The sequence below is a fragment of the Pimephales promelas genome, chromosome 25 (genome assembly GCF_988280905.1).
Source record: "Pimephales promelas chromosome 25, fPimPro1.hap1.1, whole genome shotgun sequence".
Taxonomy (NCBI): Eukaryota; Metazoa; Chordata; class Actinopteri; order Cypriniformes; family Leuciscidae; genus Pimephales; species Pimephales promelas.
In genome coordinates, this window is record NC_142793.1 from 13,702,165 (window position 1) to 13,728,419 (window position 26,255).

Sequence of the window (26,255 nt, forward strand, 5' to 3'; positions counted from 1 at the left end):
TTCACTGAACTGTTTTAAGGCAACAAGGTTACTTCATTTTTTTAAAGTTAAACCAACAATATTTTTTTACAGTGTATACAAAAACCACACCAATAAAAGCACATAACAAAATTACCAAAACTAAAATTAACACTAACATATTTTTATTTCTTGTATTTAATTTATTTGAAAGAGTGCTAAAGTTTAAGTTAAGGTAATCATATTCAAATCTTACTGAAATGTGCATATATGCAAATAAGGTGCGTAAAAAAACATGCCACATCACTGATGCCAATTACGACGAAATGCCAAATTATAAATATGATTCATATGCATGTTATTATGTGCATATTCAAATCCCTTAAAATAAGAATCAAGCACTATGGAAAAGGAGATGATTTTCAGTGAATATCGACCTAGATTCCTCATACAAAGCTATTGTATGGCATAAATACACAGTGACCACCATTACAGTGGTGCTTCTTTTGACATTTTTGGAGCTTGACAACCCCTAATCACCATTTACTTTCACTGCATGGAAAAGAGCAGCGTGAACATCATCAAAAAGGAGAAAGAACATCACACAGAGGGAGAATACATGATGACAGGATTTTCATTTCTGGGTGAACTATCCCTTTAAGCAAATTTAGGAATCAGCAAGAAACAACAACATTTATCCAAAGAACAGTCAGAGGGAGAGTGCACTGCGTTGGTGATAGCATTTCACATCAGCAAAGCTTAACAATTGCTCATACGCATTAAATGAACTTCCTCTACATCATGACTGATACAAGTAACTCACACCATCCTGCTAATTTGTAACACAGATGAAGATAATCATCATCTCCTGTAGTAATGCTGATGAAAATGACAATAATTACGACAAGAGGAGGGGGATTGGTACCATCCGCGGAGCGAAAAAGGGTAAATACTCCCCCAAAAAATGTGATGACACATCAGAGTGCTCTATAAATCACTCACTTCCCTACTTTATTCTGTTTCCTCTAGAAGGAAAGAGGGGGAAAGTGCTAGGCGATGAGGGGGGGAACACGGCACGCTTCAGTGGCTATGACTGCACTCCCTAGAAAGAAAAGCAGTCTGTCAGGACCATTATTCAAGATAAAATACTTTTCCCCCCCTCCTCTGATCTAGGACCAGCTGAATCTATTCTTTAAGGAACAGCCCCAGCAATGTCTAGTGCTATCGTAAGCTAAAAGCAAAAAGTAGAACACAACTAGAATAATAATAATTATTATTATTATTTAACTAGGAATAACCTACATTTTCATGACTCCAAAAGAAACTAAAATGAAATGAAAATATCAGCCAATTACTTTAGCTTTGCATATATGGTATGATTAAAATAAATTAATAAATAAACCTCTACAACCCGAATGCATTAAACATGTGTGTATGTATGTATATGTGTGTGTATATATAAATATATATATATATATATATATATATATATATATATATATATATATATATATATATATATATATGTAGTGTGTGTGTGGTGTGTATAATTATTTTGTATATATATATATATAAATACACACATGCATGTATATATTTAAGAAAAATGTGTTATTAATATATCAAATATTTATGTTTCTATATAATATTAATTATGTATAAATATGTATAAAGTATATACATGCAAATATTTCTTAAATATATACATGCATGTGTGTGCATTTATATATACAGAATATTTTAACTTTTATTTTGGATATATATATATATATATATATAAACAATAAATAAATAAAAAGTAAATGGAATGGAATCTAAAACTAGAACCAGCCAACTAATCAACCAACAACAAAACAAACAAGTAAGGGTAAAAACAAAATCTAATCGAGAGCACTGTAAAAATATATAAAAATTGGAATGGAAACTAAATATAAAATTAGAAAGCTGTGAAAATAAATAAATCAAATAAATCAATAAAACAAACCAACTAACCAACACAAAAACATACAGAAATAAAAGAATTATATATATATATATATATATATATATATATATATATATATATATATATATATATATTAATTGAAATCTAATCTAAATCTAGAAAAATAAATATATAAAATGAACAAATATTTAATAAATAAATAGGTTTAACAACAACAACAAAATCTAATGGAATGGAAACTTAATCTAAAACTAGAAAGATGTACAGGGACATTGTAAAAGAAAATAAATAAAATAGGACCAGAACTAAATCTAAAACTAGAAAGCTGTGAAAGAAAGAAAAAAGAACGAAAGAACAAAAGGATGAACGAAAGAAAGAAAGAAAGCCAACCAACCAACAAACTAACAAAGGACTACAATGAAAAGTAATGAAAACAAAAACTAAATTGAAAATAAAATCCCTGTCAGTTATTCCTGAATATAAGCATCATCACAGCATAGACTGTAAAGTTAACATAAATGTTTAAATACAAAGCAATTTGTCTTAAATGTATTATTTATACCGGCTCTCTTCAACATGACCATAAACTAGATAAAATGACACTTCGGTTATGCCTCAGCAATCATGGCCGTTTTCCAATGGAAGACTTCAGAGCCAGCCTATCTCCCAGCATCCTCCCACAGCGTCCAATCACAAACCCAGCAGAGCAGTAAAGCTTCATGACAACGCAGACACCATCCCCTCCGCCTGTAAACACGGTCCAAGTTCACAATCATCTGCACACGTTCACACACAAGCCGCGGGTTATAAGACACCAGCAAGAAGACGCTGGGAAATTCTGAGATGGTTCCTGATGGAGACAAAATGAGAGGGTCAGTCTATTCAAGTTAAATTCGCCGGGTCCTTCTGCGTTTGCCGGGGAGTTAATCTGATATATGGCCATAGGCTGAATCTATTTGCGTAAGAGCCTCTGCCCTTGGCTCATAGATCAGTCAAGCAGCCCTTGCTTGCTCTGTACCTTCTGTAATGGATGACTGCAGAAAGAGCACTGCAGGTGCACCTTAAGAAACCCTAAACTGGGGAACAAGCCACAGCAGGGAAGTTAGGCCGTGAGGCAGGTTATAAATATTTGCCCAGGCCGTTCTTCTTCCAGTATCAAAGAGCACCTCCAGCAGGGATGAGGAGAAACGGGATACACGTCACAGTACAATACCAAATAGCCGGTAACACTTTTTTTTACAACATTGTAAAAAACTATAGTAATAATATATATATATATATATATATATATATATATATATATATATATATATATATACATAGACCATTTCACAAGATGTAAACAACACTGGTCCAGAAGCCCTTCCTGTTTCAGTTTGTAACTGTTTTCTTTATTTCACATGTAAAGAAAACATCTTAAACTTTAACTTTTTGATTCAGTTTTAAATGTTCTGTTGGTTGTATTTTATCCCAGCTTTTATGTAGTGTTAAAAAACTGAAACAGGAAGTGCTTCTGGACCAGAGTTGTTTACATCTTGTGAAATGGTCTATATATATATATATATATATATATATATTAATATATTTTTAAATTCAGTCTTAATTGAATTTAAATTCCCAATGCAAATCATAATGATACAATAAAATACTGATTAAATTTAATTGATATTTTTGTTTAAAAATGTAAAAATTAACAGCAACTGAATTGTCTGCTTCAAAAGATTATGTTTTTATTCAAAAGTTCAATTAAACAAGAAGCTAATATGGAGAAACTTACAATACACATTTTTTAAAAAGAAGTTTCTTATGCTCACCAAGCAGAGCACCAAGTGTGTGTGTGTGCGTGTGTGTTTTTGCAACCTTACATTATAGGGTCAGCATATCCCCACAAAGATGGCAATATCCGAAAACAATGTCCTTGTGAGGATTTTTTTTTTCCCTTATGTAAAAATGTAGCAAGTTTTCTGTGATGGGTGATTCTATCTTCCGCTTCATGAAACGCATGGTAATGCTCATTGCTCAGTAATACACATAAATGGTTCTTTAATGTATTTGCGTTGTACTAAAATTGAAATTGAAATAAAATTGAAATTCATATTCTATGGGTACAGGTAGTCCCAAATTTTTCAACATTAGCATTTTAATATAACATTATAGTCATTATGGCCTTTAAAAGTGATATTTTTTATATATTTTTTATTTTTTTTATTTTTTTTTTTAGAAGAGGTGGGGCAATGCACTATAGGCCCGTGTGGCACGGTCTACACTTTTGTCCTTAATGGATTTTTTTTCCCTTTACTTTTACTTTTAACATTTTTTTAAAATTACTTTAAGTAGTTCTGAAACCAGTACTTTTACACCTTTAGCCTAGTAAAAAGCCTGAGTTGACACTTGAACTTCTACAGAAGTCTTTTTAAACCCTAGTATCTATACTTTTGCTTGAGTAAAGAATGTGAATACTTTTGACACCTCTGGTGTTCAGGAAAGAAGGGTGGCGGAGACCCACTGAAAGAGAGCAGGTCTTTTTCTTTTGAGACGGCTTTCTATGTGAGAGGTTCTGTCTGAAGAGGTTTATTTATTTTTCATCTAGAAATGGAAAGTGAAGAGTGATATGGAGAGAGCCCCGGCGGAATTACACCGGAGACTGTTGAGTCGACGGAGTCTCCCGGGATTATTCATTCCCACTCTCGGCCGTCTTGATCTCAAGGAGGGAACTGTTCCTCGATGTCTCTCAACCTAAATAGTTGCGCTTTCTTAAAGCCTGCTCAATAGTTGTCCTCCTTCTCATCTCAAACTCAATTATTGCACCAAGTGAAAGCCCTGGTGCTTCATAATCAATCCACAGTCCCATCAGGCCTCAAGAATGTGTGCTCCATGGGACGGCTCATTATGGGCTCACTGGTACACTTCACCTTATTATGGAAAAAGTGTTGCCTCCCGCATGGCTCGGTCTCACAGAGCAAATTCTAGTATTGTTCCTGGTTAGTGGCAAAAGCTACTGCTAATTCAGTTAGCATGGGGACTTGTGATTTTTCTTACAGATCCGAGTTCTTTTTCCTTTACAGATAACACTTTATTTCAATGGTCCACTTTAGACATTCTACTGACTATAAGTAACTTTGTAACTACATGTCAAATAACTGGGATTAGAGTAATAGAAGACCGTCTGCTTAATATCTGCCAACACTTTATTCCGATGGTCCTCCAACAGACCTTTCAATACTATAAGTAACTTTGCAACTACATGCCAACTACCAGTTAGACTGTATGCTTAATATGCTAATACTTTATTTTGAGGATGCCTTAAAGGGATAGTTCACTTTGAAATTCATTTTTGATATGTTTTAGCTTACCTCAAGGGCATCCGGGGTGTCTTTGTTTCCACAGTATTTTCAATTTTGATATTTTTAGGTCAAACCGTTGTTGTCTATCAGTCATATAATGCAGGTCTATGGTCACCACCTCAAAGAGCATGCACAACGAAGTCAAAATTTAATGACTCGTAAATGTAAGTACACATTGATGGCCTAAGACATGAAATGAGCGATTTATATCGTTTTTACCTCTTGTAATCACAGTCACGTCCAAGTGATCTGAGGGCACGGGCTCTTTGTGGCTGTGGTTACAAGAGGTAAAAACGATATAAATGCGGTTCGTTTTCTCACACAAATCGCTCGTTTCGTGTCTTAGGCCATCAATGTGTACTTATATTTACGAGTCATTAAATCATGTTTAATTAGGACTTCTCTGTGCATGCTCTTTGAGATGGACCCCATATACCTCCATTATATGACTGACCGACACGAACGGTTTGACCTAAAAATATAAAAAAAATTTAAATACTGTGGAAACAAAGACACCTACATCTTGGATGCCATTGAGGTAGCTAAAACAAACCAAAATAGAATTTCAAAGTGAACTATCCCTTTAACATACATCATTCTACTGACTATAAGTAACTAACCTAAGAGTCTACTAATACTCTATTCTGACCAAAATATGCATTAAACCTTGGAACGATTAAACATTTATATTGTAGTATTTAATATTTAAAATGTTTCAAATCAGCACATTAGATCATTTCTGAAAGATCATGTGACACTGAAAACTGGAGTAATGATGCTGAAAATTCATATACATTACATTTGAACATATTCAAAATTGTAATAATATTTCATGATATTATTTTCTTTTAAGGAATTTTTAAACATAAATGCATCCTTGGTGAACACAATATAAATTTTTTTAAAAAGATCTTACTGGCCCCAAGCTTTTAGTGTACACTTTTGGACATTGTTACAGTTGTAGACATACTCAAACTAGTCAGAGTGTTAAAAGCGGTTTTGAATGACTTGATGTTCTACAAGTCCACCTAATCACAACTGGCCAGATTTGAAGAAGATACTCCCAAAAAACAAATGGAAAGTTCATTGAGCAACACCGATGGGGCTTAACTAACTTGACGTCTTTACTCGCCGCCACTTTTAATGAGCAAAAATGTCAAATTCTTTCACAGGAAAGATCTCATCTGGGAGGTTCTGGAGAGTAGCGGAAAAAGTAATATGCTAAAAATAAGTGGCGCAGCCCTACCCGGCACCGAGGAACTTTCCCTGTAGTAATCAAGCAAGTTCGGAGCTTACGTTTACCGAGGGAGAATAATTAAGGTGACACCGGAGCTGCTTTGGCACATCCTCTTGCAAACTCTCACCTGATGATGGTGTTGGGTTCTTAGCTTTTCTGACGGCGCTCATGGCGACTACGTGTCGACACTCAGGTCCCCGTGCACGTAGCCGCCGGAGCCGAGGGGACTGGGATATGTAACATGGCCTCATTTAGCTGGTTCGGCAGTGGATGCGTGGTGCTACACCATGAGGAGCACAGAGCAGGCGGCCTTGATTATTTTCTCAAATAGAAACACGTCCACTGGCTGCTAATCTGCTCGCCGGTGCCAGATAGGGTGCAGGCATTCAGCGCGCTACAATGGAAGTGAGCAAAATCAAAATGTTCACACCTCAATCCCTCCTTTCAAGTGAGGAATATATATATATATATATATATATATATATATATATATATATATATATATATATATAAAAATGACAGCTCTGGGTGACATTGAGGCGCAGGCAATGCCAATTTGTGCTTATTAACATTTTGAAATAGCTGCTACTTTTATATTTTCAATTTCTTTTTAATTTAAGTTTTAGTCATTTTGTTGTGTGCTTTAGTCGTATTTATTAATATCATTATAATTTTAAATATTTTTTATTGATTTTTTTTTTTCAACTTTAATTCTTTAACTTCCGTATCAGTTAGTTACCAAGGCAACATTTCTAATTTCACATTTTTTTTAATAATCTTATGTTTTTAATATAATATATTAAAGTTAGTTAACAATAACAACACTGTTTGAAAACGTTTAAGAAAAGTCTGTGTATATATATATATATATATATATATATATATATATATATATTACACACACATTATATATTTAAAAACCTGTTACATACGATTAATCACAATTAATCGTTTTGACATACATAGATACTCACCGTTTCAATATTTTTTCCACAAGACATAAAAATATGCATGTTGACACAATTTTTGTATGACAAAATCGCTTATTAGCCTTTTCTGTGTATTGTTTTATGCAATTCCGTGTCAATTTTAATCACAATAATCCTAAAAGCAAACATGCCTGTAAAGAAATTATGATTCAAATCACTTGAGCTCAAATGATACACACTTTTTAACAGAATGCATGTAACTGTAAGCTTCACATTTCTGCTTGTAAACCCTACAAAAATTGGCCCTATTCACTCAAAATTGTAAGTGCCTCGCTAAAGTGTTTCTTAAGTATCATTGAGATACTATTGTAGGTTTTAGCTATTATTTTTTATATTTTCATTTTCCAAGTTTTAGTCATATTGCTAAGTATTCTGCCAGACAAGCTGTTGTATTTGAAACTGTATTGGTTAGACTATATCCATTCAATTAATTAGTTTATATTTTAGTTATTTTTATCATTACTATTTATGTTTTATATCTGTATGTGAAGAGTTGCAAAAGATGCAAAAGCCTCTAAATGCCATTTGAAATGTTCTTCTTTAATGATGATTTTTATCAAGCTTGTATATTTAAGTTCAGTAATTTCACTTAAATGCCAATGATAATTACCAATTAATTGTTATTTAAGTGAAATTACTGAACTTAAATATACAAGTTTGATAAAAATCATCATTAAAGAAGAAAATTTCAAATGGCATTTAGAGGCTTTTGCATCTGAACTCTTCATGTGTACTATTATTTAAATTAGTTAATAGAATCATGTATTTAATATTCCTTGAATTTTTTTTTGAATATTCCCTCCACCTGCCGCCACCCTTCTCCATCCAGTCGGCAGAGGGGAAATGCTGAAGAAGCAGTGCATGGCAATTAGGCCTTAGAGTGCACTTTATTTTGGTCCTCACTGCCAAATTAGGTTATATAATAAATGAGAAAGAAAGGCCGAGAGAGAGAAACAGGAAAAACGGCATATAGAGAACAGATGAAGTCTAAATTTAAACCCCACTCAACTTGAGTCACTGCCCCCATTGCTTCGGGCTAGCCGTGGTCTCGCTGTAGTCTTAAAGTTGCTGCAGTGAATGCGCTCTCGTAGACATTCAGCATAAGTCACACGATCTCACCCTAGACCACCTCTAAGAAAGGATGGGAATCCAGAATGGCCAATAGCTAACTTCCATGTCATTTTTTTTTCAGCCAACAGACACAGTGCGTAATGGATCTCAGCTCACACAACACATCGCAAAAGGTGCAGAAAAGCCTAGAGTAACTAACAGGAGCATTAACTGAAACTGTCAAAGGTGTGAGCTAAATGCCATAAGCACAGCAAAAGTGTAACACAAGCAAGAATGGTGTGATATAGATGTAATACAACATATACAGTTTTTTATTGAAATATTGTGCAATAAACAAGAAGTTAATATTACACTGTAAAAAAAATAAACTCTTGTCAAATCAACTTAAATCATTTATGTAGTTCATATAACATAATATTTTGAGTTTCTAATGATTAAATCAATCTTCTTCATTGGATTACCTCAATTTTTCCATTTTAATGAACTTAAAATTTTAAGGCAACCAGGTTACTTCATTTTTTGAAGTTAAACCAACAATATTTTTTACAGTGCAGTGACTTACTTTTTGCTCCATTTCGACAGTGTAAATAGTTCGAAACAAGCCACAGAACTGTTTTGCGTCTCTGAGCGACACTCGAATGAATCAACTTTTTGAAGGGATTGATTGAATGAATGATTCAATGACTAATTATTGAACTAGCCATTTGAATGAATGTTTTTAATCAATGACTCGCTTATTAAAAGTGACTTCCAGCCATAATTGGCGATTTATTTTAATTTCATATTTAAAGCATCTTTTTATTTAAAAACATCAAATATTTATATTCATTAAAATGTTTAAAGCAAAAAAAAACCATTATTTATGCAGTTGTAACTGCAGGTTAAGTGCATTCATTAAACTGTCAGTGTAAATACATCTATATTTCACTTCAGATGCAGCTTCTGCATTTCCTCTGCATTGCAAATATGAATTTTGTTTATACTGATTTCATTTTAGCCATACTGTGTTTTATTATTGTGAATTTAATGTATTGATTTTGATAATAAGGTTAGAAAACAGTGGCTTTTTAAACGGTGTAAAATGCCAGTCATCTCTCAACGGCAGTCCGAGATACCAGCACAAAAACACTCTGCTGAATATTGTCTAATTATCAGTATCACTAAAATATTGAGATATAATCCTGTGTCAATATCGCACACCCCTACTAAAGATGTTAAAGCATGTTTGTGTAGTTTGCCCGCAGCTGGTTCTGTGTAAAACACAAACGCATCAAGACAGAATTCAGCTTTGAGAGCATAGAGATGCTGGCCATTGTATCACTTGTGTGGTCAGCGACTCAGCAGAGCCAATCTCGAATTGGATTTGAATAGATTTAACGACATTTTCAGTCTGTCTCGTATTTCCCTTCCACCTCTCTATCTCCATCTCGCAAAGGTCGACCTCTCGACCGTGCTTTGGATATTTTATATAAGTCAATAACAGTTACCCCAACACACCTCACCCTAGAAAGCACTCGCTTTTACATAACTGTTTTAATAATGGAGCAGACGCTCTTGTGCTTTGCCTCTCCAATCGCCCTGTCAGTCCTGCGTGTGACATCGAAACAATAATAAGCAGGTTTGGAGGAGGGTTATTTTTAGAAATGGGGGGAAGTGGGAGACGAGATAAAAACGCAAATGAGTCAGAGACACACACTGCCTCTCCACATGCTTGTTTCGCCTAAATCCCAGTTATAGTCTTATCGGAAGTTCGCGATTGAATCTCGTACAGACTAATGAAAGGCAGATCCAACAGAGTGTTCTGATCTCCACGAGCGAGTACGCCATCTAAAACGGAATATCACTCTTCAATATTTTGCTCTTGAAACGCAAGTAATCCTCAGCATCAGAGAAGCTAATCCGAGAACTTTTTGTCAGCTAATTAGACAGGCAGTAATAGGCATTGCGCTTCAGGGCAAAGAACTCTCACATGTTAGGAAGAATAAAACAGCTAGACATGTTGTACATGTTTGGAAACTGTTAGTCTCTACCCTGGTCTACAGCCTGAAGGCTTGGCAGAAACATACGACACACAAGCAAGCAAGTTCAAGTGTGTATCCCTTTTGGGAATCCCGTTGCGTTGAATCACAGTGGATATGTTTGCATGCACACCTTTTGTCCTTCTGATTGGTTAATCCAAAAGTTGTGTACAACAGTAAATAAAGTGATTTGCGCATTTACGCTGCACAAATATACAGAATTTTTCTCCTAAATTGCTTCTTTGTTTTAAAGAGGAGATTTCCCAGCAAGCCCTCATTTCACCACCTAGGTTAACTATAGACACGATACAATCCGGCTACGAGTAACCCACTTCTAGCCAAAATAGCTTGCGAGATGAATGATATTCCATCTTGTAAGCAAAGTCAACAGTCATAACAAGGTGTTTGGTTTCATTTTTTTGACATGTTCTATCCGTAGCCTGTGCGTCTATTCTTGGGCTATGGTTAGACGTCTATTAAATTTTCACTGACAGCCCACATTTTGCTTCGTTTTAGCTTAGACGTCAGGGTTGTGTTTGGATGGATATTAGACGTCTTTTAAAGGTGCTCTAAGCAATGTCACACGTTTTTTAGGCCCAAATATTTTTTTGTCACAAACAGCAAACATCTCACTATCCGCTAGGGGTGTAACGGTACACAAAAATCACGGTTTGGTACGTACCTCGGTTTTAAAGTCACGGTTCGGTACGTTTTCGATACAGCAAAAAGAAAGAAATGCCAGAGAAATTTCCTATTTGTTTAAAGAAAAAAATATTTTTAAATAAGTGTGAGTTTTCCTTGATCTTGAAACTTTCAGGTTTATAAATAGGGGTCATCTTTGAAGGATGAACAAATAATGTTTTGGTCATCACATTAAAAATAACATTGAAATATATATACATTTATATAATATTTGAATTTTGAAGTGCTGGAAAAAGATGTGTGAAGTACTTGAAAGCATTTCATCATTCCAGCCAAACTGGTTCCAGTTAGTGTTACTATATTAAATCCATGGTGAATGTTGCTGGTCTGTGGATGAAAGTATTACTAGTTCATTCACGGCACAATGTGTTTCTCCTGGTTTCCATGACAGCGCTGTTTGATCTGTCTACGGTTAATAACGGAGAAATGTGAATGCTTCTCTAGATCTCGCAGCGATGTTATTACCTCAGTGGCGAATTCAAATGTTTTCTTTACTTGATCTCTTAGCGCTGTGTAGTAACAGTGTTGCTTGATCGAGATGGGCTCGCGCTGCACAGATGTTGCTGGTCCGAACTGATAAACGATCCATGAAGCACATAACGAGTAGCGCAGTTTCGTTCTGCTTTCATTACGCTTGCCATTTGATGTTGCGCAACGTTGTGTTGGCCGCGTCAGCACGAATTTTGCCGGCAGGGAAAATGGTCCAAGCAATCGTTCGGTTTGTATGCGTACCGAACCGGAAGCCTCGAACCGAAACGGTTCAATACGAATACATGTACCGTTACACCCCTACTATCCGCTAGCTGCCTGTCCCCTAAACACACTGTAAAAAAAACGCGGTCTATGCAGACAACCCAGGCTCCACAAATGGCTCTACGAAACATAACAAACTGTTCCAGCCAATAACTGACAAGAAGGCCCTGGGGGTGGGGTTTGGGGGGTCAGTGCGCGGATGAGGAGGAGAGAGGGTCTATCTAGCCTCCGTCTTGTTTGAAAATACTTTAAACGTCAATAAGAAGTCATGTCACCCGTCATCGCTTAGAGCACCTTTAAATGCAAAATATTGATCTATTTCAGATCTAGAATTGATCTATACCCTGATAAGGAGACGACGGGCACATAAAAGGTTGTGCCGTGTTGCTTATATTTATCAAACAGTAAAAATGTCCCTTCCCGCACCCAAAATAAAGTGTCGTTGGATGAGAGTAAGTGAGGACTGATGGGATGTTGTTTAGCTTCGCTTCACAGTCGATGAGCGGTAGGAGAATTTGAAAGTCACAAGTTGTACAGTATATGAAACTTGATTTAACTTTCCTGTCTCGTTTCGCGCGTCATATGTCCTTGCGCCATTGTTGCGTGATTGCACATGCGCAGTCCTTTCCAGTTTCGGTTTTCAATCTGATCACGTGTTTACATGTTCTCTTGATTGGATTAGAAAAGGAATAAACCATTAATTTCAATCCGATTGAAATTTCATTGGGATCAAGCTCCGTTGGGATCGATTCAAGTGTTTGCATGAAGGATTTTCAGTCCCATTACTAATCAATTATTTAGTTGCATGTAGCCAATGTTATCCATAATGCAGTTTTTATGCATCATAACAAATCTGCAATAACAACGGTTGGCAGTTCTGGGGTGCGTTTCCCGAAAGCATCGTTAGCCAACTATGGTCGCAAGTTCCGTCGTTATCAGCATAGTTCAACGAGTCGGTGTTTCCCGAAACCATCGTTCCAACGAACATTCGCAAACAGCATCGCAAAGTTGTGTGGTTTGAACGACAGCTTTCGACCTGTGGTTAGAGGCATCGTTTCTATATTTCATGACATTTGGAGGTACATAAATCATTATCTTGAGCAAAATAAGCAAGTTGACATTCAGGACAACCGGTTCCTTTTATTTAGAATTCATACAAATGGAATTTACGTCTTTTAGTTTGTCAAAAGATTTGAAGTAACGTGTTTGAAGAGTGCCCATGTGCGAACGTGCTCTACTATGTAAAAACGAGCCAAATATTGAGTCAGGTAATAAAGCAAAATAACTGATAACAATTAGAAATAGTCCTCAGATTACATCATTGTAATTTATATTAAAAAATCTAGCGTTATTTGGATCTCAAACTGTTTCATTAAAAGTAGTTATTATTCCACCACGTGCGAAACAAACGTGGTTGAACGATACTTTGCGACAATGGGTTTCGGGAAACAGTCGTGACTAGCTAGTTGATTTCTCCAACGATGCATCGTACTATGGTAGTGAAGCTGCGAGCTACGTCGTTGTACGGGAAACGCACCCTGGATTGGTTTGTGGACGCGTGAAAAACAATACTTATTGTTACTAATAAAATGCAGCTAAGCATATACTCCTGTCTAGTTAGGATAGGGAACAAATAGGCATGTATTTGGTTAATAATGTCAAAAATAAGCATTCAATCAAACGCTTCAGTATTTTGGCATTTGGTAGAAGCTACACTGCATAGTGTAATCTGTGTAAAAACCTTTACTGTTGTTGTTTGACGTATTGTAGCACAAATTTTAGTTGATTTATTAATATGATGACATCACGGTTCATGGTTTTCTCCAGAGTGGCTATATATATATATATATATATATATATATATATATATATATATATTATAATAACTAAATTATTAACTTTTTTACAACAAAAATGAAACATTACTGAACTTAAGCTGGACTAAACGCTTCTAAATCTGTTGTACAGCAGAAAACCAGTTGAGAACCACTGACTGATCTATACAACTGCACACAAATATAACAACAATTATGACAGTTTTGCACACTTTTTCTTTTTTTTAGCGCCCTCTATCAGTGATGTTTCAGATTGCAACCATTTTTTTACAAGAGCGCTCGTGCTCTTGCGCGTGCTCGAACACGAGCGATCACTCATGGTACACGGCCACACTGAGACTTTCAACACACTGGAGAAAGCATCACACAACATGCTGGAAACTCGTGTAAACTCGCACTGCAACCTTACAATAGGCCTTTATCGCATCAAAATAGAACGCCGGAAGTAACCGTCAAAAATAGCTGAAGGAGTGTACTGCGTCTTCCGGTTATTGCGTTCGAAATGGCTGCCTGTTATCGCTGGACTACTTCTCTCTCGAATCTCCCAAAAGTTGGCCAAGACGATGTGGTGCCTCCAGTTGCCTGATGGTTTCGGCAGCAGCATCAGCATCTAGTCCACCTGCGGAGTCGGGGGAGTAATTGTGATCACTGGCGGCCGCGGGTTGTTGATCCTCCGCGACTGTGGGCTGTTCATCCGCGTTCTCTATAGCAGAGTCGCTATTCTGTGACTCTTCAATTAACGTTACTTCAAAACGCGCATTAACCCGATCGAAAACTGACTGGCGAAGCACACGAGTCTCCCCCCAGCTGTTCCACGAAAATCGACTTGGTGTAGTACCGGATTTTAGTCTCCTCCGCCCACTTTTCGAGACGTAAATGCTTTCCTCGTCAAAGTGCAAGCTGCATACAAACGTACTACCCCGACTTATATGGAACAAAGGACCTTCGTCCCTCCTTATCAATCTCACCCAAGCCTTGCGGAGGTGTTCGTCTTTTGGGAAGTCATGGAAGCTAAGGTATGGCTGTCTTTGTTTTGATGTTGAACAACCCGGTACACTGCAATAGCACCGGCGAGAGGAGGCAGCCATAGTTTATCTGGTAACTAAGTAACCACCGGAAGTGCGAGTACACTGCTTGGCGATTTCGAACGTTCCAAACCAAGAAATGTGATAAAGGCCTATAATAGGCTACTTTTATTAGCTTGACGTTGAACCAATGCTCCGTACTCGTAACGTGTTACATTTGTGGTGTTATCTAGCACAAGGCATTTCACTAACTATTCATGCATCTTTCACAATCAGCAATGTCAACATAGGTGAATGTATAATATGATAATGAAAACTGAACAATTTCAGTTTAACAGTAAGATCGTAGGAAGTAACATTACTGAACTGAACGGGTGTAGAAATGTGTATTGTAAACAATATGATAGTAGTGGGATGAGTGACGTTACACAGTAGATCTAGTACAAAAAATAAAAGTTCTGAAATAGTCGTTTATATTAATTTCAGGTCTCATATATGTTGTAGTTTACCTTGCTATTTCATTACAGTTTACCATTATTTCAGCATATCTGAAAACTTGTAATTTATCACAATAAAAATAGTGGAGGTCTTTCCATAATTCAAATGTTCTGCCAATGTTGATCCGTGTTTATTCGTCCTAAGTCAATCCGATTCACGTTTGGCCTGACGAGCTTCAGCAAATATTTTTTTGTGTGTAGTTTTTTATATTTATGTGGAGTTTGTATTGAGTGTGTGGTTTTTTGTTAAGTTTTTTGGTGTTATCAAACTCATGTCGTTCGCTGCAGTGCCGTCGCGTAGTATACAAACGAGAGAGGCTCTGGAGACCGCATGCACGTCACATCCGATGGATTTCGCAGAAAATCCGACCCAGAGACCTCACATAGAAATAGGAATACTGGTATTCAGAGGTAATATCAAAACCCAACAAGTGGATCATTGTAATGTGTGATTACAACCCCTTCAGACACAGGCAAAAAACAAACAAACAAACAGTAATTTTAGAAGAAAAGTTACATATAGCACCTTTAAGGGCGATTCACACTGGACTGACAGACGTAGACTGTCCTTTACGACACATTCACACCAAGAATGATAACTATAACAATAACATCCATTATGCTAAGCGTGCCCTGCAGTTTTGACGAATGCCGCTTTGAATGCTCAAGTTCTTTAAAGCAGGACAGATTCTGATTGGCTGTAAATGTTTCCAATGTTCAACAGCTGGAAAAAATAATAATTCTGAAAGGGATTCCAATTTACGATATCCTTCCTCTGCTTCGTTATCGTTATAGCTGTGGTGTGGACTTTACTATTCTTTTACATCTGGAACGTTAGTTATTGTTATGTGATTGTGAACAGGCCTTTTTTTTATTACGGTGTACCTGTAATACTAGCTTTTCAAAAATAAAATCTATATCTAAGCAAGGGGGAAAAAAATGTCAACATGTTCTATTTCTGGCCTGAAAGAGTGCACTGATCCATGACGTCTCTCCTCCATCAGGCAGTCTGTTTGAAAACTAAAAGCGCAGCCTCCATTTCCCAGAAAAAACCTCAGCGTCTGCCTCTCTCAAATATTCTCAAACATTGCTACCCACCTTCCAAGCTCGTTTTATTGTCTTCTAAGCATCCGTTTGCTGCTTTCTCCATCTGTTGAAGCTGTGGTCCTCTGAGGCAAACGCCACCTTTTCCACAACACAAGAGTCGCCCGCAGGAGCTGCGACCAGCGAGCGAAACATCCATCAACGCCGGGCCAATTCCCCATATGCATGCGTATAAATTACAGTATACACGCTGCCTCCCTGCTTGGCCTGCAGCTCTGCGGGAGGCATGAGGATGGAGGAGAGAGAGAGAGTGCTTATCTTAATGAAAATGGTGGAACACTGCCCTGATTAGAGTTGAACTGAGTGGCCTGAGAAAGACGGAGAAAACAGGACGGAGAAAGGATCATTGCACAGGAGGCTTTTGGTTGTCTTGTCAGTGTTTTTGTGAAAGGGGTGCTTAAGAATTCAACTGTTGAAGCCGTTCAAACGTGCTCATGGATTGGACTGTATCAGTCTGCGTGACAAAAAGAAGGATGGCGCGCCAATTCAGAGAGCATTTAGGGTAACACTTTACAATAAGACTCCATTAGTTAACATTAGTTAATGGATTAACATTAACTAACCATGAACAACACCTCTGTTCAGCATTAGTTATTATTTGTTAACGTTAACTCACACATGTACTATTGCAGCAATTCACATTAACAGCACGGTTAGTTAACATTAGTTAACATGAACTATATAACTATTGATGCATGTGTGAGTTAACGTTATTATTAACTAATGCTGAACAGAGGCGTTGTTCATGTTTACTAATGCATTAACTAATGTTATTTAAAGCTGTAGTCCGGCGTTTTTCATCTTTGTACCCATCTCTGTTCGAAATCTGCAATTTGAGTCATTTGCGGAATTATCAACTTTACGCGAGTTGTACTTCAACACCCTCGACACGGCACAGCGTGGATGAACACGATGTTTTTGAGAGTCTGCGGCTGTCAGTCACTGCACCGGTGTGGATACTGGCATTCAGAATCACAGATTATTATTTTTGGAAATATGACCAACATAAGAATCAATTTTCACCGGAAAAACATCCACTAGTAAGAGCCCTCCTTTTAAAATGAACAAATAAAAAACGAAAGTAAGCCAGCAGCCCCTCATTGGCGACTGCTGTAACTTCACACACAACAGAAACAAAACACATTATAAAATCAGGCCTGCCGTAGTCGCTCCTCATTTTATGCTTTTGCTCCTCCATGAGAGACGCGAGACCGGCGCGCGCCTCACAGGTGTCTTTCATCATCACTCACACCACCGGCCTCGCGCCGTCCTCTTACGTCCCTCGCCCTCGATCGTCCTGCTCGCCACAGCCAACTAACTACAAATTTTGAGTGAAATGAATTCCAAACTCTGGTTACAGCTAACGTTAGCCTTGTTAACGAAAGAATGATTTCTCTGATGTGTGCTGTTCCGGATTAGTGGGTGTGGCTTGCTGAGCTGTGCAATGTGGTGCATTGTGGGAATTGTTGTCTTACATACAAATGCGCCCCTCGCTTATTTTCTCGGTCAATAGGGCACCAAACTTCAAAAGTTGTTTTACATTTCTACTACATATATGATCCACTTTCAATAAAGATTAATGTTGAAATGCGTGAAATGCTCCTTTAATGGAGCAAGTTATCTTCTTCATACAGTACATAGTAAATTTTTTATGGCTTGCAATTGTAAACTGAGGATCTAACTGTTTTTTTTTTTTTTTGTGACACATCTTGTTTGTCTTTATGAATACTTTTATAATAAGTCTGCTTATTTTGCATCATCTTTAAAGTTCTAATGTTCATTAAATATAGAGTGATCATCACAGTCTTCAAAATGTCCTCTTTTTGTGTTCCATGGAAGAAAGTAAGTTAAGCAATTTGAGTTGAGTAAATATTGACAGTTTTTATAAAAGCCTGCCATTTTGATTCCTACAATACAATTTATAATATATATATATATATATATATTAAAAAAAAGAGAACATGCAAATCCCTACAATCCAGGGTTAAAAAGACGGCATTCTGTTGTGGCCTGACAGCACAGCTGTGAGGAGATTCTTCGTTGTTGGGCTGGAGTCCTAGAGGACTGATTAGCCCAAAAGATCTTTATATAGACAGAGAAGGAGGGCGGTACATAGGGAACGAGTGAGAGAGAGAGAGATAGAGAAAGAGATGGAAGGGGCAGGGAGGGGTCTTCATTTCAGTCCACAGAGACACTTTACCTCACCGCATCCGAGGAGCGAGCGAGCGTTTAGCAATCTGTCTCATAATTAATCATGCGCCCTAATCAGTCATGGCTGCCGGATCTGCGCGTGATAGATTTTCCACCCGAGTCCCTCGTCACTGCCTCTGAAAAAAAAACTGCTATCCTCGTTCAACCGGCCTCTTCTTTTCCATGTTATTATGTCTAACAGTTGGGAACCTCATCCTGGATAGCATCTTTGGGGACGCTGGTCTAATCCGATTAAAAGTAGGGAGATTAAAACCTGCAATATGCTTGCCACTGCTTTAAAAATGTCCGTGATGGTTCAGAGGAAAAATGTATTACGTTGAAATAGATGACGAGAATGAGATCTATTCCCTGGAGTCAATATTGAGAACCTGGTGTGGTTTGGTCCTATAAGGTACTTATCCGGTCCTACAAAGTAAAGTATGAAGTGCACTACTGTACGAATCCAATAAGCTATCTTGAATGATGAGGATCTTATTTGCATTACTTAAAGGAGTAGTTCACTTTTAAAAAAAACTTTTGCTGATAATCTATTCACCCAATGTCATCCAAGATGTCCATGTCATTCTTTCTTCAGTCGAAAAGAAATTAAGGTTTTTTGATGAAAACATTCCAGCATTTTTCTCCATATAATGGACTTCATTGGGAACCAAACGGTTCAAGGTCCAAAAGACAGTTTCAGTGCAAACTGCAAACTGTTCAAAGGGCTTTAAACGATTCCAGACGATGAATAAGGGTCTTATCAAGTGAAACGATCGCTCATTTAAAAAGAAAATAACAAAGTTTAAGTTTTACAAGCTCAAATGGTCGCCTTGCTTTGTTCAGTGATCCACGTTCGTGACTCTCCTGTTCGAACTTTTTTCAACGAATTGACTCAGGAAAACTTTTAATGAACGAGCTCAAACAGGGAACACAAGAGTTGTTCACATTACTCAGCTTTTTGATAGCAAATTTAGCTTGTTACTGGAAAAGCAAAAATTGTATGATACTGACGAGTTACTGTCACACTACTAAGGTATCTTCACTACATTTAGTTATCAACTCTTATAATATTTGTGTTTGTATCTGTCTATGTGTATACAGTACATGTGTCTTTGTACTTGTAGATTAATGTGTGTCAGTCAATATGCAGCTTTCCTGTCATGTCACTGTGCCTGAGGGACAGTGTGGAATAAACCGAGCAGAACGTGCCTTTAATTGAACAGGAACTGTGCTGAGGAGCAAAAGGACCGCCTCAGTGGGGGCACAGAGAGAAACAGCCAATTACATGACATCCAACACAAGACATACAGATTAGACACAAGAATACAGCACTGGAAGAGGTAAAAACTGAATAAAAATAGACAATGTGATTTGGAAAATGTTATAAGAGAGAAAAACAGACAGATAGAAGGAGAGACATGAACCACAAAAGGAACTGGAATGTTCAGATTGGCATTAAAAATACAAAAAAAAAAAAAAAAAATATATATATATATATATATATATATATATATATAAAATACTAGATACTAAGATACTAAGTAATGGTTTTGTAGAAAATAAGGGTAACACTTAAAGGGATAGTTCACTTTGAAATTAATTTTTGATATGTTTTAAGCAATCACCTCCAGCGCAGACCGAAGCGCCCGTGCCGTCAGATCATTTTCTCATGGCTATGATTACAAGAGGTAAAAACGATATAAATACTGTTCGTTTTCTCACAAAAACTGCTCATTTCGTGTCTTAGGCCATCAATGTTTACTTACATTTGAGTCATTAAATAATGTTTAATTTTGACTTCTCTGTGCATGCTTTTTGCCAGACCCCCTTTGTCATCTTTTTCCTCGTCTAATTTTCTGCCGCTCTACATACATCTGGTATCATTGACCCGATTGGCTATGAGCTACGTACAGGCGCGTTTGATAGAAATTCGTAGCATCCAATAATACGTCTCCGGGCATTCGAATACGAGAAAATGAACATGTGGTTTCCAGACCACGTCTCATGAGATATGAACAGGAGGCAAACTCATCAAATTATCATTGCCCTGGCATATAAAAGACATGTATATTGTATGTGACAACACTGTAGCATACTACTACTATCTGAATAATAAACTAACTGTGTACAGCATACAGTTTCACATGTAATACAACTCACATACATTGCGCTGTAAGCAGTTCGCTACCATTCCATTCAATACTCAGAGAGAAACGGAGGGTGGAAAGCAATAGAAGGAGAGAAAATTCTAAAGTCTGGAGTTCCTTTTTTTGGCCTGGTCTGAGGCGGCCCAGCATGAAGGCGTGTGTTTGCCTGAGACCCTGAGGTGAGCGTTCCCCCGCTCAGCCTCTCAGACCCGCAGTCGTCCTCCACAGGGAGGTCTTTGAATAGAAAACCTGCCGTTTCCCTCAGTACAAGGGGCTCTTTGATAATGGCACTACGGAAGCCTATAGGGCCCCAAAGGACAAATACAAACGCATGCCAATTATGCTCGTTCATTGACTACAAATGAGAGCGGTCAGACTACACTCTGTACTCGTGTATTGAGACTCGCGAAAAAGAGAAGACTCCCCAAAGGTGGAAAGCCACGCATGAGAGAATCTAAACATGCTGTTTCCTGAAAAACTTCATGAGCCTTTTGAAAACGACTGATGAAAAACAGCAACAAAGAGCCTTAGGGACGTGCGATGTTGTAGCGTTATTGATGCGGAGAAAAACCGCGAGGCTTAGCATCAGATAAAAGACGCTGCTGCGTGCGGTAGCGAGCAAGGTTCACTGTGTGGTCTTATTATGTGTGTATAAGTGTTTATGTGAGAGAGACCCAGCACAGGTCTGTCAACTCAGCGTCTTTGAGGGCAAAGGGCTGCATGGTTCTGGCTTTAACCTCAACCTGCAGGAAAACAACACAACTTTTCCAGCTGACGCATCAGGATGTGGCCCTGCAGTTATGCCACTGTAAATCGATTCAATAGAGCTGCGTGATTGCTATATGCATCACAATTTGAATGATGAATATTTAAGAGACTTTGATAAGCAAGGTTCACCCACCTCACCCTTCACCATCAATAAGTTAGGTTTCCAGCTTGCATTACGGGTCCTAGTTTTGTCATTTTAGCAAATTCATTTGCTATTTTGTCAAATGGCTATACCTAGGTGAGATACACATTATTAAAAAGATTAAAACGAGGTGTTGAACGTGTTTTGTTGTCAAGGTTAAGACAACAAAGAAAATTTGAATGAAAATCATAATGAAAGTTTTCATTAAAATAGATTTTAATGAAATTTAAAAAAAAATTCAGAAGAAAAATATAACAATTACAACTTGCATCTGCATAAAATAACTTGAAGCGAACTTGAATTAAGTTACTTGCTAGCCAGAATGTGTAAATTACCCTAAAAAAATTCCCTTTTTTAAAATAATAGCATGCTAAAATGTGTCTGAAAACACTGAAAATTAATATCTATAAAGAAAAAAAAGAAAAAATCACAACTTTGTTCAATTTTCTATTCTATATGCATACATTAATATAATTCATTTACAGTGTTGGGAGTAACGCATTACAAAAGTAATACATTACAGTAACATATTACTTTTTGCTGTAACGCAGTAGTGTAAGGCATTACTAATCAATTTTCAGTAATATTTTACTCGTTACATGTTCAGTGAGGCTTGTATTACAGTTGTATTACAGTGTCTGCTTTTACTTCTTAAAGGCAACAGACAATGTGAAAGTTTTAAAGCAGTCTTTTAGTGCCGGTTCAGAGCGGTCGCGTCTGTAACATTGTTTTTTCCTCATAAATGCGAACACGAAAACTCAAATAAAATGAATATTTTAAGTTCTATGGAGACTGGAGAGCCAACCCTTCCTCATCCGATTTGCGCAGTGTAATTAACAGAATTACAAAAAATATATTTTGCCTCCTATTTTTTTGTCACGCATGAAAGTGTGTCTTTTCCCTAATATTAAAAATAAAACATAGACTGATATTTGTCTAATGTCTGGAGTCCTTTAAGGAAGTAGCCTATATACGTTTCAATGCATGTATTTTCTGAGAATTTTTATTTCAAGTTTTGACTGCAAATGTCATGTCCATAATGCTGGACTTCCCCAATTTTAAATAATTTATCCTCAACTAGTTTTGTGGTGTAGGTCTACGTATTTTATAATGTTAACTTCAAATAATACTAATAGCCTAATTTAAAAATAAGGCAGCATTGGATCTGGACGGTAAGGAGAATAACGCTGGAGTTGGAAGAGGTTTGTCGCGATTCTGTAGGTTCGTGGATCTAAGTCGTGTGGTGAATCGCGATTTCGGTTTCATATTGCATATCGTTACAGCCCCAAAGTTAAGTTCTACTTAGTTATTTTGGTGAAAGTAACTCAAAAGTAATACATGAGTAATGTAACGCATTACAATTCTGGGACAGTAATATTGTAAGGTAATGAATTACTTTTAAATAACAGTAACAAGTAATACCTAATGTATTACAGTTTGGAAGTAACTTGCACAACACTGTTCATTTATATAATTCATATAAAATTTTTAAATGTCTTTCATTTTGCACACTTTTTTCATAAACTAAATAGTTTTGCAGAATTGGATGCAATTTTAGTTGAAATTATAATCTAATCAATATAAAATGGAAAATAGATTACATTTAAATGACTTTTTTGATAAAAGCTAACACTAAAACAAAAAAGGTTAAAATTAGATTAAAAAAGTTAAACCATTGAAGTGAAACAAACAGAAATTAATATAATCTAATATATGTGAAATGTTTGAATATTGGGTTCAATTTTGCAAATAAATGTACACTGTGATGTGAACATAAATGTAAATACAACGTGAAAAAGTAAAAAAAAATGAGTCAAAATTAAAAAGTAACGAGTATGACAAAATATTAAGGAATTATTTTTTGCAAATTAGCGTTGTATATAGGTTTCTATTAAAATGACGGTTGAAAATGTACAAGTTTTAACATTTAATTAGCCACACACACAGTATGACAGCACTCTTGCTCATTTCAATCCTTAATTGTTGAAACTTTCACCAATTTGACAGTTGCTTCTGAAGGGTTCGTTCACCAGCACACAAGGAGGAAAAAAGAGCAAGAGTGACTTTAGAGGAGAAAACACTTGTCCCTACGGCAATCAATTAGGGTCAATTTGCATTTCCAACACTTCTAGATAGCGCTTCACACTATTAGAGTGATTTATACAACTTATATGGCTCATTTGCAGATTGATAGCTGCCATTCCTTAACCGTGCATAATGAACGTCTCATCAAAGGGGCTAAAGTCACTGCGCTGGATCTGATGGCGAAGTACCGGCCCACTTTTCGTCTTCATCAAGACTTAATTTGCACTCGCCAAGTCAAAGCCCCCAGATAGCTTCTCCTGCCTGCTTAAATGCATCATTTGCTTCTCTTGGAGATAAAACAGTTTGGGTTAGTCACCAAATTGGGAAAAGCGGAAGCAACTGAGCAAACTGGGATTACAGAACAGCAGGGGTGATGTGAGTTGGCTTGTGTTAAAAACAGCTCTGGGATCAGTGAGCCAGATGTTAGTGCTCTATTTGAATATGTTTTGTTCAAAGGCAGTTTGTGCAGAGGACCATTTTGCAGACAGGTGCTATAAGGCCCTTTTTCCTTTTCAAGATGTGATTCTGAATAATTGATCAGCAGTTTAACTGGTTTTGCTTCAGGACCCAGATTTTACATTGGGCATCAAGTGTCTTCATAAATGGGGAGGTTCATCCAAAAATGAAAATTCTGTCTTCATTTAGGCCTACTCACCCTAATGGTTTCTTTTTCTTCTGCGTAACACAAAGTAATATATTTTGCAGAATGTTTTCAAACTGTTTTTGCCCGTATAATGAAAGTCAGTGGGGTCCAAAACAACACTTGATTGGATCCCACTGACTTCCACTTAAAAATAAAATAAAACCTAATCACATATGTTCCACAGAAGAAGTCATACAGGTCTGGAACGACATGAGGGTGAACTTTCCTTTTAAAAATCAAACCATAATTGTATTATGAACTGAATTGCAATGAATTACTACAACCTTTTTTCCCCCTCTAATATTTATTTCATGTGTATTACTTTTCAAATGAAGTATTCATTCTAAGAATGCCCTGTTCGTTCTGTCTCTCCTGACCCAAGAAAAATCCAGCCATAAATAGATTTCTCTATTCTTATTAATATTTCATCTCAAAATAACTGTCACTCATAACTCATTATAGTCTATGGGTATGGCCTACATTCAGAGCGAGTATGAGATCTGGCACTGATCATAGACTGCACTCACATCAAACTCAAATCGGGGTCATTTGCCTATAAAGGACATGAATCTAGGAATCGTTCTTCTTGCATAAATGGCTCCTTAGCCTCTGTCTTCCTACCTGCACATTTGTTTCATCACACTGTACAAATCGCAGAGACCACACTCAAAATCAATGAGGCATTAAGCTAAGCACACACACAACAAAACAACAACCAGACACCAAGAAAGAACTGACGCTCTTTTAGCGCAGATGCTATAACCTACGCTATCTCACGACCAATTCGTACGAATTCGACGCATGATTAAAAAGTGTCTAATTCGTACGACCTCACTCGTACGAATTAGTACGATTTGTATAAACCCACGTGATGGTTAGGTTTAGGGGCGGGGTAAGGGGTAGGTCATTCGTACGAATTCATACGAATTGGCCAATTCGTAAAATATGTACGATTAAGCAAAATCTTACTAATTCGTACGAGTGAGGTCGTACGAATTAGTAAGAATTAGACACTTTTTAATCATGCGTCGATTTTGTACGATTTGGTCGTGAGATCGGGTTGGCTATAACACATTTTAAACTTTTAAAACTAACTAGTTTTCAGGTTTGCAACAAGCAAACGACTGACTAAATTGTGAAAGGAAAGTGTGCATGCACATGGAGGGCTAGGTAATCGAACCAAAAAAACACCAAAATGCTAGCTAGCTAGGTAGCTAGCTAGCTTCCCGCTGTACTGCCTAAGAACCATTGTTAGGTAGTGAGGTTGACTACTAATTTGATTTTAATTTTAATTCTGACACTTTTAGCAGTGTAGCTTTTGTTAGCATACTAATTGTTTGCAGCGGTTTGCACAATAAAATCTTCTCAGAAAAGTTGCATTGGCATCTTTTAGCTTCCTTACGATAAGTCGACAAGTTGTTCGACAATATAAGTTATGGTCCACATTAGGGCTGTATTCAACCAAAGAAATCCTTAGTCGACCAAAGTCGAGTCCTGCTCGACGATTAGTCGACTAAAAAAAAAAAAAAAAAAAACGTGATATTTTGATTAAACATTTTTTAAACAATTGTCATTGAGCATTTATAAAACAACAACGAAAAAACATCACAAATAAATAAAACTATAATAATAATATAATTCTTTGAAAATTAAGTGATTTTTTAACTGCAAAAAGTGAAGAGCTCTGTCCTAGGTCTATAGTACAGTCCCAATCGCGCACCTGACCACACCACACGCTGCAAAAAATATAACTGCTATCTGCCACATAATGAAAAATCCCAACAAAAGCTCTCGTTTATACA

The 26,255-nt window shown here is 36.9% G+C and overlaps 1 protein-coding gene across 3 annotated transcripts in view; it reads right to left on the reverse strand.

The window, feature by feature from the left end:
• lrrc4ca (leucine rich repeat containing 4C, genome duplicate a) overlaps positions 1–26,255 on the reverse strand; it is a 227,361-nt gene that overhangs the window by 35,647 nt on the left and 165,459 nt on the right. Inside the window, exon 1 of one of the 3 annotated variants that reach the window (XM_039656999.2) lies at positions 16,473–16,575. The exons of the other annotated variants lie outside the window; for them this stretch is intronic. The gene's annotated coding sequence lies outside the window, so the exon portion shown is untranslated. Of the gene's footprint in view, positions 1–16,472; positions 16,576–26,255 lie in introns of those variants that run through there. 3 annotated transcript variants of the gene reach the window in all.